Source organism: Triticum dicoccoides, chromosome 3A, assembly GCF_002162155.2.
Source record: "Triticum dicoccoides isolate Atlit2015 ecotype Zavitan chromosome 3A, WEW_v2.0, whole genome shotgun sequence".
Classification (NCBI taxonomy): Eukaryota; Viridiplantae; Streptophyta; class Magnoliopsida; order Poales; family Poaceae; genus Triticum; species Triticum dicoccoides.
In genome coordinates, this window is record NC_041384.1 from 704,359,635 (window position 1) to 704,370,111 (window position 10,477).

Here is a 10,477-nt window from a genome sequence, read left to right on the forward strand (position 1 = left end):
GCTCCCCCTGGCCGCTACCTCCTCTCTCCACTAGGGCCCATGAAGGCCCATTCACCCCCCGGGGGTTTCCGGTAACCTCTCGGTACTCCGAAAAATGTCCGAACCTTTCTGAAACCATTCCGGTGTCCAAACATAACCTTTCAATATATCAATCTTTACGTCTCGACCATTTCGAGACTCCTCGTTGTTGGAAATATGCCCTAGAGGCAATAATAAAGTGGTTATTATTATATTTCCTTGTTCATGATAATTGTCTATTGTTCATGCTATAATTATATTAACCGGAAATAATAATACATGTGTGAATACATAGACCACAACATGTCCCTAGTGAGCCTCTAGTTGATTAGCTCGTTGATCAATAGATGGTTGTGGTTTCCTAATCGTGGACATTGGATGTTGTTGATAATGGGATCACATCATTAGGAGAATGATGTGATGGACAAGACCCAATCTTAAGCATAGCACAAGACCGTGTAGTTCGTTTGCTAGAGCTTTTCTAATGTCAAGTATCGTTTTCTTAGACCATGAGATTGTGCAACTCCCGGATACTGTAGGAGTGCTTTGGGTGTATCAAACGTCACAACGTAACTGGATGACTATAAAGGTGCACTACAAGTATCTTCGAAAGTGTCTGTTGGGTTGGCACGAATCGAAACTGGGATTTGTCACTCCGTATGATGGAGAGATATCTCTGGGCCCACTCGGTAATGCATCATCATAACAAGCTCAATGTGACTGGGGAGTTGGTCACGGGATCATGCGTTACGATACGAGTAAAGAGACTTGCTGGTAACGAGATTGAACAAGGTATGAGGATACTGACGATTGAATCTTGGGCAAGTAACATACCGCTCACATACCGATGTGACCGGTAGTTGGCTTGACGAGACTCCTACTTTCTTGGTGTCCAGCCTTTTGGCTGATTGCTCCAAGAATGCGTTTACTCAATAAAGCTCTCTGAATTTTCCCGCAAAAAAATAGTAGTGTGGTTTTATTTTATGTTTTCCCTTTTATTTTCTGTTTTATTTTTCATTTTCAATTTTTTCCAGAAAACTATCGATCTATTCATCTTCAATCATGACATTGCAACAATCGCCAGAAATAATAAAAATTGCATCCAGATTCATCGGCCATCTAGCAACGACTACAAGCATTGAAGCGAGCCGAAGGTGCGTTGCAGTCATCGCCCCTCCCTCGCCGGTGCCGAGCACAACTTGTTGTAGCAGACTGCTAAGGCTCCATAGGACCAACGCACTAGAATAGCAACCGCCGCCGATGAAGACACATGACACAAAGACGAACAAAGATCGGATCCAAGTAGATCCACCAAAGACAACCACTGACCGAATAACGTGAGATCCGTCGGAGAGGCACCTCCACACTCCCTTCGACGATGCTAGACGTGCCAACGTGATGAGGACTATGTGGGAAGAATCTTATTCCATCTGCAGCGAGCCGTCACCGTCTCATCTCCTTTATTGAACAGGAGGACGATGCAGTCAGGGTGCGCGGCGGAGCTGTGGGCCAGGAGGCAGGTGCAACTGGTTGGGACATAGTGGTCGTCTTGTATGGGCGGGAGGGGTATGGTCTCTCCGGTGATCGGATGCCACAGCTAGGTCTCCCACGGGAAGGCGCCGTGCATGGATGATGAAGATCCAGCCCTACGGGGTGGCAAAGCAGATCTAGTTGTCCTTGGGGGATAACTACATGAACTTTATTAGTTTTTTAAATTTCATCCTCTTTACTAAAAAAATGCCATGCTCTTTATCATAAACTGCCATCCCTCTTGATAAATAAAAATGCCCTGTAACTAAAAAAAGTCCATGTTACTAATAAATAAAACTGCCATCCTCTTAATAATAGAAAATGCCATGTTATTAATTATTAAAATGCCATGATCTCTGCTAAAAACATGTCATGTTTGGCATTCAAAAGGACCTGAAAAATGCCATGGTCTCTGCTAAAACAAATGCAATGTGTGGCACTAAAAAGGACCTGAAAAATGGCATGCACTTTACTAGAAAAAATGCCATGTGGGCTATTAAAACAAGGACCTATAAAAAATGACATGCTGCATATCATAAAAATGCACACGGCAAGCTTAGGGAAAAACTCCAAAAAAATGATATTTCTTCTACCAATAATTTTTTTGGCATTTTCGAATCTTTTTCAAATGAAGCATTATATCTTTTTTGAAATAGCTTCATAAGATATATAGAAACATGTTTAAACTGCAAATGTAGACAAAGCGCGCTATAGTACAGGTGGTAGGCGGTGCATGCCATAGGCCGGAGGTCTCTGGTTTGAGACCCCATGCTTGCATGTATTTTGGGACACAAAAAACAAAATGTTGGTTGGGAAACCTAAAGCTGCGACCTGCTCGAACTGACCTATGTGGCATCGGATGTGCGTCAAGATGCGTCTGATGGTGATGGGGCTGTTCACTGGGGTGGGCCTCCCAGCGAACGATCGCCAGATAACATTTCCATTTTATTTCCTGTTTTCCTTTCCTTTTCAGGTTTACATTTCATTTTCTTTTGGTTTACTTACATGTGTTTTGGTTTATTTTTGCACTTTTCTTTGTTTTTTTTGTACCTTGTTGTATTTTTTTTCAAAATGTTGCATTTAGAAAAATTATTTCATCTTTTAAAAAATACAACATATTCTAAATTACATGATTTTTTCTATAAATATGTGGATACTTTTTAAATTCTATGAATATACAAAAAATATGTTAGTCACTTTTATTTACAAGAATACAAGAACATGTTTACAAAAATACATGAACACTATTTTAAAATACATAAACATTTTAATGCTTTGTAAACAATTTAAAATTACATGAACCATTTTTGAAAAGACAAGAATATTTATTAAAACATATGATGACTTTTTTATAAATACAAAAATATCTATTAAAATACATTAATCTCGTTTGAAAATACATGGGAATTCTCTTAAATTATGGGGGAAATATCCACGACCACAGATACATTTTTTACATAAACATTCTTGATAATTGAGGCAATTTTTAAAAATGATTTTTCTACCTGTGTGTCATGCATGGTTATTAGTCCATCATTCATGTGCAAACGCACAAGTAATAATGCAACACAAGCACCGCCAGGGCCAGATCTCACCAACTAGTGTGGCACATTGCCCCGCCATATCAGTATGGGACAGTCCAGATTTCTCGAATCGCCTCCAAACCGATTGCGACGTTGGGCATGATGTCAGCATGGAAAGTTGGCTCCTCTTCCGGTCCGCATTGCAAGCAGGTGGCAATTGGGTCAAGATGCCGATAACATTTGAGGTCCCTAGTCCACAACCCTTTGAGCAACTTCCATACACAAATTTACATCTTTTGTGGAACTAGGATTTTCCAAAACATTTTCTAGACAAGTAGGTCTCCACATGGCCTCGAGCTGGTCACCACACCCCCTAGTTCTTCAAGAGGGTCGCCACGGCTAGGTGATATGCGCTTTGCACCGAGAAAACTTCCATCCTTTTTCAGGTTGCCATGCTATAAAATCATCTCGCATCCGTGTTGATAGTTTGATATCTTAAATATTTCTTCTACATTAGCAGACATCAGGTATGAGATACTGGTTAAACCACTTTTCATCCCACGAACCTACATGACGAATAAATTGGGGACACCCTTGTAAACCTACACTGCCCTTGAGGTTTAAGAGCTCTCTAGAAAGTGCCCCTCGGAATTCATGTGTCACGTCAAAACCTCACCTTGCGTCCATCACCATTTTTCCCGGAGGACTCCCTTCTTTAATAGTTCCAAACCATACTCAACCCCCTTCCAGACAGCCGACGAATTCCCCGTAAACACGGTATCAATAAAATTACCCCATTGATAATATTTTGCTTTCGCCAATCTAGCACATAAACTGTCCGGTCGTTCGATTAAATTCCAAGCTTGCCTCGCCAGCAAAGCTTGGGTTAAAGAGGCGTATACCACTAAAACCAAGACCATCTTGAATTTTGGGAGCATTAAATTTTCCCATGCAATTCGATAGGCTACACATAGTAGTAGCGACCTATATCGAACTGCGCTACCGCCACTTTCTTTGTAGCAGCGTGTTTTAATCTAAACTCGCTACTGCTAAAGGATATAAAATTAAATGGAAAGCAAATAAAAAGGTAATTGAAATGAAAAAAATAGAATAAGGTGAAAGGAAAAAAATAAAATGCGAAGAAAACTAAATGAAAAAGGGAAAAAAAGAGAAAGGAGTTGCAGTAGCGTGTATCCTAGAACGCGTTGTAGCTAACGTAGCAGTAGCGCGCTTTCTGGAACGCGCTACTGCTACTTTTGACTTAGCCACGGGGTTGGTCCTTCCCCACGGCCACTTCCCTCAAATCTAGCTCTCCACTCTCCCCGCCGCTGTCTCCCGTCGGCCGCCGCGCGCTCTCCGCACACCCTCTATGCCGCCCCCGATCCCAGATTCAACGCCGCCCCGCCCCGACCTCAACGCCGCCCTGGACGCCGCCCCCGACCCCGACCTCGACGCCGCCATCCGCCGCGCGCCCGAGCCCCGACCCCAACCTCGACGCCGCCTGCCCCTCCCCTACCTCTGCCTAGGGTTTCTTTATATTTTAATTGCATCAAATTAGTTAGGGTTCATGTAAGGGTGGAAATGAATCGGATGCGGCTCAAATGAGTTAGGGTTCATGTAAGGGTAGAAACGAATCAAATTTCTAAGATGAATCATAAAACGAGTAAAATTTGACCACTTATTTCACTTTATAGTTGGATAATTGGAATATCCGCTACCACTTTCCACCCCTAGCTTCTTCAAATTAGATGGTAATTAGGGCAGTAGTTCCTAGGTACTAATTAGTTAGTAAGAACTATGTACTAATTAGGTACTAGTTTATTTTTATTTATACTAAGTTTATTTTTAATAAGAACTAGTTGAATTAATAGAACTAGTTAGTAAGAACTTGTTGCTATTTTTAGTTAAAGCAATTTTTCCCGCATCGACGTGGACGATGCCTATCCCACATCCTCGTCGTCGAGTCGGCGGAGGACGACACCTGCTTGACCAGATGGGCCATGTCCGGGACTGGGCTCCGCCGGGGTGGTACTGGGAGGCGCTACCTACCGGGGGCGCAGGTTGGTGAGGAGCCAGCCTGTCGTTGACCCGAACCTTCTTTGGTGGCGGTCGTGTGGGCCAGTGACGGTCCAGAGGCTCGAGGACCCTGCGGAGGTGGTGCGTCACCGTGTCAGTGAGGAGGACGCGCATGTCCATCGCTACTTGTTTGCGTTTGAGCACAGGTTCTCCAATATCTGGCAGGTTCTCCAGGGATCTCACTGGAGCTATGATCCCGTGATGGTTCCTTCTCTGTGGGTTCCACCGCCCGCGCCGATACCTGTCGTCTGCTAGGGTTTTAGTTGTATTAGTGATGTTATATGAATGCCACTATTCGGGATGTATTAGTGATAATATTCGACGATGTATGGACGCATGAGATGATTTACTTTTGCTTATTGAATGCATGCTAATTTGAGTCCTATAAGATATTTTGAAATGTATATCTTGTGTTGCTCAAATAGGATATGTGCTTGCCCAAGTGGCCGGTCATGTTTGCAGGTTACACCTCCGAGTGGCCTATGTTTTGCCGGAGTGTTGATTCATTTCCGTTCCGACAAATTTCAGGCGCTCGATATGTCCTATTTTAGCAAAGGTCATGCCGGATTTTTCCGTGAATTTTGGCATGACTTGTGCCAGAATATGTAGGAAATATCGAGTGCCCTGGATTTGTGTGTTGAGTATCCTGATAGTTGTCTTCGATCGATTTTCAATTAATGTTTTAACTATGAACATAGGAAATGTCTGACGACGAAAAGAATTTTGGTATTTGCAAATACTGCGAAGACGAGCACGACCTGTGTGATGGAATCTTCCTAGATGATGAGGCGCTTCAGCATCAAGCTGGACGAGAACTTCGAAGTGGATACAGTAAGTCACAACGACAAGTCTTTTTTCATAATTAAGCATGACATTTGCTTCATTTGCTTCAACTTATAATTTAAGCATGACATTAAGCATGACAAGTCTTTTTTTTACTATTTTACTAGCGTATCCCTGCCATGCAAGAGTTTTTGTATTGGATAAGATATGTTTCAGTCGTACTATGGAGGAAAAGAAAATTTACTTAAAGACCGAGCATGGTTATATTTTCCATGCAAAATTATACAATTCAGGCGACTACACCTATTTTGGATGCAAAACATGGCGAGCACTATGCAAGACTTATGCATTTGAGCCTAATATGGTTATCATCTTTGATATTCGTCCGGAAGATGATATTGAAGGTAATACCGATATCTGGGTCGATGTGCATGTAAGTTTTTCAATCATATTTATGTCTTTGATATTGTTTATTCAAAAATAGTTGACAACTAATTTGTATTGTCAGCTTATTTCGGTGCAAGCAAACATGTCCAGTGCTTGGTAGACAGGACCCTACTACTGTCCCGGGGCTGAACTAAACTGCGAAGAGCTATGTCATTATGTTTCATGGCTTGAGGATCTTGATACTGTCGAGACAAATTTTCTTCCTGCATTTAGAAATGTTAGTACTGAAAACGTGCGACCAATAGTGTTTGTAATGAACTACGGTCACATCTATTTAGGAAGGATGGTAAGATTTTTACTATTTGTCCTCAGTGCATCTTTTCCATACATTATTTTTGAAGCTAAACTTCATTGCTAAGTATGTTACCATACGATGTTCTTCAACAGGGACTCCCGAGTGCCTTATGGGATCGAGACTAAAGGTACCATGAGTATTATTAGCTTACGGCCAAGATATCCTACAGATTACTTCAATGCATTCAAGATTAGTGACGGATGCTTAATAGTGCAAGACTGGACCAAATGTGTGATGGAGAAGCGCAGAGAAATACTAGGGGGCAGCAAATAGATGCGCTACCCACGATTAGGAGACGGGTTCATCTGCATGCTCCAACTTGATCAAGGAGGAGAGCTACACATGTTTTATGTTATTTTACCTAAGAGAGATCAGCAGGAGTGATTAGCTAGCTAGAAATGAGTTTGAGGATGATGATGTGCTACATTATTACTATGATGATAAAACAGCTAGTGTTGATGGTAATGACTATGATGATTATTATTAGCTAGTGTTAGTGGTGATTAAATAAATATTGTTGATGGTAATGACTATGATGATGATTAAATAGTTTGTGCTGGCGGATTAGATTCAAGTGAAGGCAACATGTGATGCACATTGAAAGTACTACTAGTCCAAACTAGATCAAGTTTGGATTAGTAGTATACTTTTGACATGCACCACATATTGCCTCCACTTGAACCTAATCCACCTTCATTTGACACACTGTTATGGACATAATGATGTAAACCTCTTAACTGGTATTGTACCAATATGTGTACGATGGCGCATAAATACACTAAAAAATAAAAAATAAAAAAGAATACTACTAGCGATGGAGAGAAAACACGCTGCCGGTAGTTACATTAGCAGTAGCGTGGGAGTGAACAAACGCTGCAGCTATTTGTCCTAGCAGTAGCGCGTGCGGGCACACGTTACTGCTAAGCAATAGCTGTAGCGCCTTATTAGTAGCGTGCCTACCCGCGCTACTAGTGAGCACAAAACCAGCGCTACTGCTAGGGTTTTCCCCAGTAGTGCACGAGTATAAGCACTGAAGTGTCTTGTGTCTTCCTTTCTCCATACCCCACCAGTAACTTTGAGCCATTTTATTCAAATCATCACAGACCTACATTGGTAGTTTGAAAATGCTCATCATGTATGTCGGGATAGCATTCGCCTCTTCTTTGATCAACACTCGTTCGCGACCGAGGACATCAATCTCTCTGACCAATCAACAAGTCTCTTGGCCAAACTGTATTGAAGGGATGGAAAATGCCCCTAACTCTTTCGCCCCTCTAGTATAGGTAGTCTCAAGTATTGGTCCTCGAAATCCTGCCGCCAATGTGCAGCACATTTTAACCACCTCCTGCACCACCAAGAGCAAGATTCTCCAAACAATATGCATGTTTCCAGGTTTATTAGTTGGCCTGTCCCACGTTCATACTTATGCATCACATCATTTACAATGTTCGCATGTACTTCAAAACCTTAAAAAAAAATTAGCAATGTATCATCACCAAACAAGAGATGAGATATCCTCGGTGCCGTTGGGCAGATAGCAACCAGTATAAGACCTCTTGTTTCAATGACATCAAGAATCAAAGCCGACAAGGAATCAATCACAAATCTTATATACTTAAGAAGTTCATCCCCACTAACCAATTTATCTAAACATGCAACATGTCCACATCAGCATCAAGCCATGTCAGCAACTCTTGGCAAACTCTCCACAATGCATGATGACATGTCAAGATGCGTTTCCTTCATAAGTGTAACAAATTAATACTGTATGTTTGATTGTTTTCACTGTATAATCTCTCTGCCCTTTCGTTTTCTTGCCTCTTCGTAGATAGATCTCCTCATCTCCGATCCATCATTAAATCTCCACCGATGCCTCCCAGATTCTTCTCTCCCCTCTTTATTCGAGCCATTCTCCATACCACACGACAAGCAAGCCTCCATAGACCAGCGCTTTGGCGTCGTCCGGGAGCCCCGTCGAGCGCTTCAACCCAGCTGGGGCTATGCCGGCCCTGACGTCGACTCGGCCTCTCAGTGCATGTCAGCGTCCCTCATCAACACCACAGGCAAGGTGAGGGCTCCCTTTCCTGTCGAGCTCCTCGGATCTCACCGGATTATTAGCTAGCTTGGTTGGAACCTCTGGTTCCAAGTCGCGGAGTAGCTGAAAAAGAGGAGAGCGCCGGCCACAAGGTGTAGTTTGGCGGCTCCATCGGAGGACATGCCGGCCGGTGCCGAGCAAGTCGGAGTAGCTCCTCGATCTGTCGCCAATGTGGGAGCAGGAGATGAGATCGCTCCTGTCTTTTATTTGTTTTTTTAGATCTCCACGTCAACGTTGTTTCCTTGAAGGCATGGACATCACGTGATCTGACGGAGAATTAGATGCATATATTTGATTCTTTTTTATTGGATGGAAGAGACGTAGTATATGTGTTCTCCATGCATGATGTCTACCACTATTTAATATTTACGCATGTTCTTTTTTACTACTTCTTTTTAGTCCTTGGTATGTGGCTCGTGGTCGTGCATGTACAAATTCTAAGATGCAGGGATGTGTTGCTGCTGGATTTGTGGATATTTTTTTTCTTTGGTTTTGAAGGGCTTTATATTCTTACGGAACTATTGCACGTATGACAGTTACTATTCAAACTTTGTACGAGGTATGAATGCTGTTCTCCAGTTTTCCTCTAATTAAGTGTAGCCGGCTTGATCTGCTCCATGGTACAAAAATTGACATGTGTATAGCGTTGTTCATGTCCTAATTACAGATAACTGTACCCGCAAAAAAAAGTACATAGTATAACTGAACAAGCATTCATTAGTTTTGTGGGGATTCCGGCCTTTTGTGTTGGGCTTTGTTTTTAGTGGAATACCTCGAACCAAGCTTTGGACATGTTTTGAGTGTATATGGTTTCTCCCTGTTAGTAGTGCATTTAGATTTCCCCACAATAAAGGGACAGATGTTTGATAAAAAAATAAAGCGACATATTGTAATTACGCAAATACAGATATACTCCAATATACTATTTTTTGACTTTTCATGTCATACTATCAGTGGTTCAAATGATATATATTTCGTTGTTACTATTTTTCACTCCATGGTTCTTCTCCTATACGCTGCAACAAATTCCCGCCGCAACGCGCAGGGTATTATCTAGTAGAAATAAAAATGGTCACCTTGACGGAGTTCTCGTGAGGGAGAAAAACGCTCTGATAACTTCTCGTTAAACTTTACCGAGAAACTTTGCGGGCCAGTTCTTTTCGGCGATTCTTCCAGAATCGCCTCCCTCCCCAGCTTCTCCCAGAATCGTCATTTCATATTTTTTTTTTACAATCCTATCTAGTTAAGGTCTAATTAGTTAGGATTGTAAAAAAAATATAGAATGGTGATTCTGGGAGAAGCTGGGGAAGGGGACGATTCTGCCCAAAAGAAGGCAGCAGGCCAACAGCCCACTAGCTAGCCCAGGAGCAGGAACCAGCAATTTCTGCCCAGTGCCCACGCACGAGAGGCCACCTACACCCACACCCCTTCAAGAAAAAAGACTACCCACACCCAAATACCCCAAAGAGCCGGACGGCGGCGGCGGCGACCTCCCCCTTCACGGCGGCGGAGACCTTCAGGTAAGCTCTCCTCCCTGCCCCCTTCTCGTACGAGCGGCGCCGCCTCCCTCGCTCTGCTGCGCCTCTTCATCCCATGCTCTCACGACCCTGCGCCGTCCCCATCACCCACTCCCCCCTTCCTGCTTCTGCTCCCGTCCCGGGCCACTCCTCCCCGCCCCCCACACGCGCGCGGCTGCTCCTGTTTCTGCTC

General features: G+C 43.0%; 1 protein-coding gene across 1 annotated transcript in view; it reads left to right on the forward strand.

Annotated features, from left to right (window-relative positions):
• The first annotated feature begins 10,172 nt into the window (after positions 1–10,172).
• Positions 10,173–10,477, forward strand: part of LOC119270342 (E3 ubiquitin-protein ligase BRE1-like 2) — an 11,816-nt gene continuing 11,511 nt past the window's right edge. The window contains exon 1 of the mRNA XM_037552351.1: positions 10,173–10,287. The gene's annotated coding sequence lies outside the window, so the exon portion shown is untranslated. The remainder of the gene's footprint in view (positions 10,288–10,477) is intronic.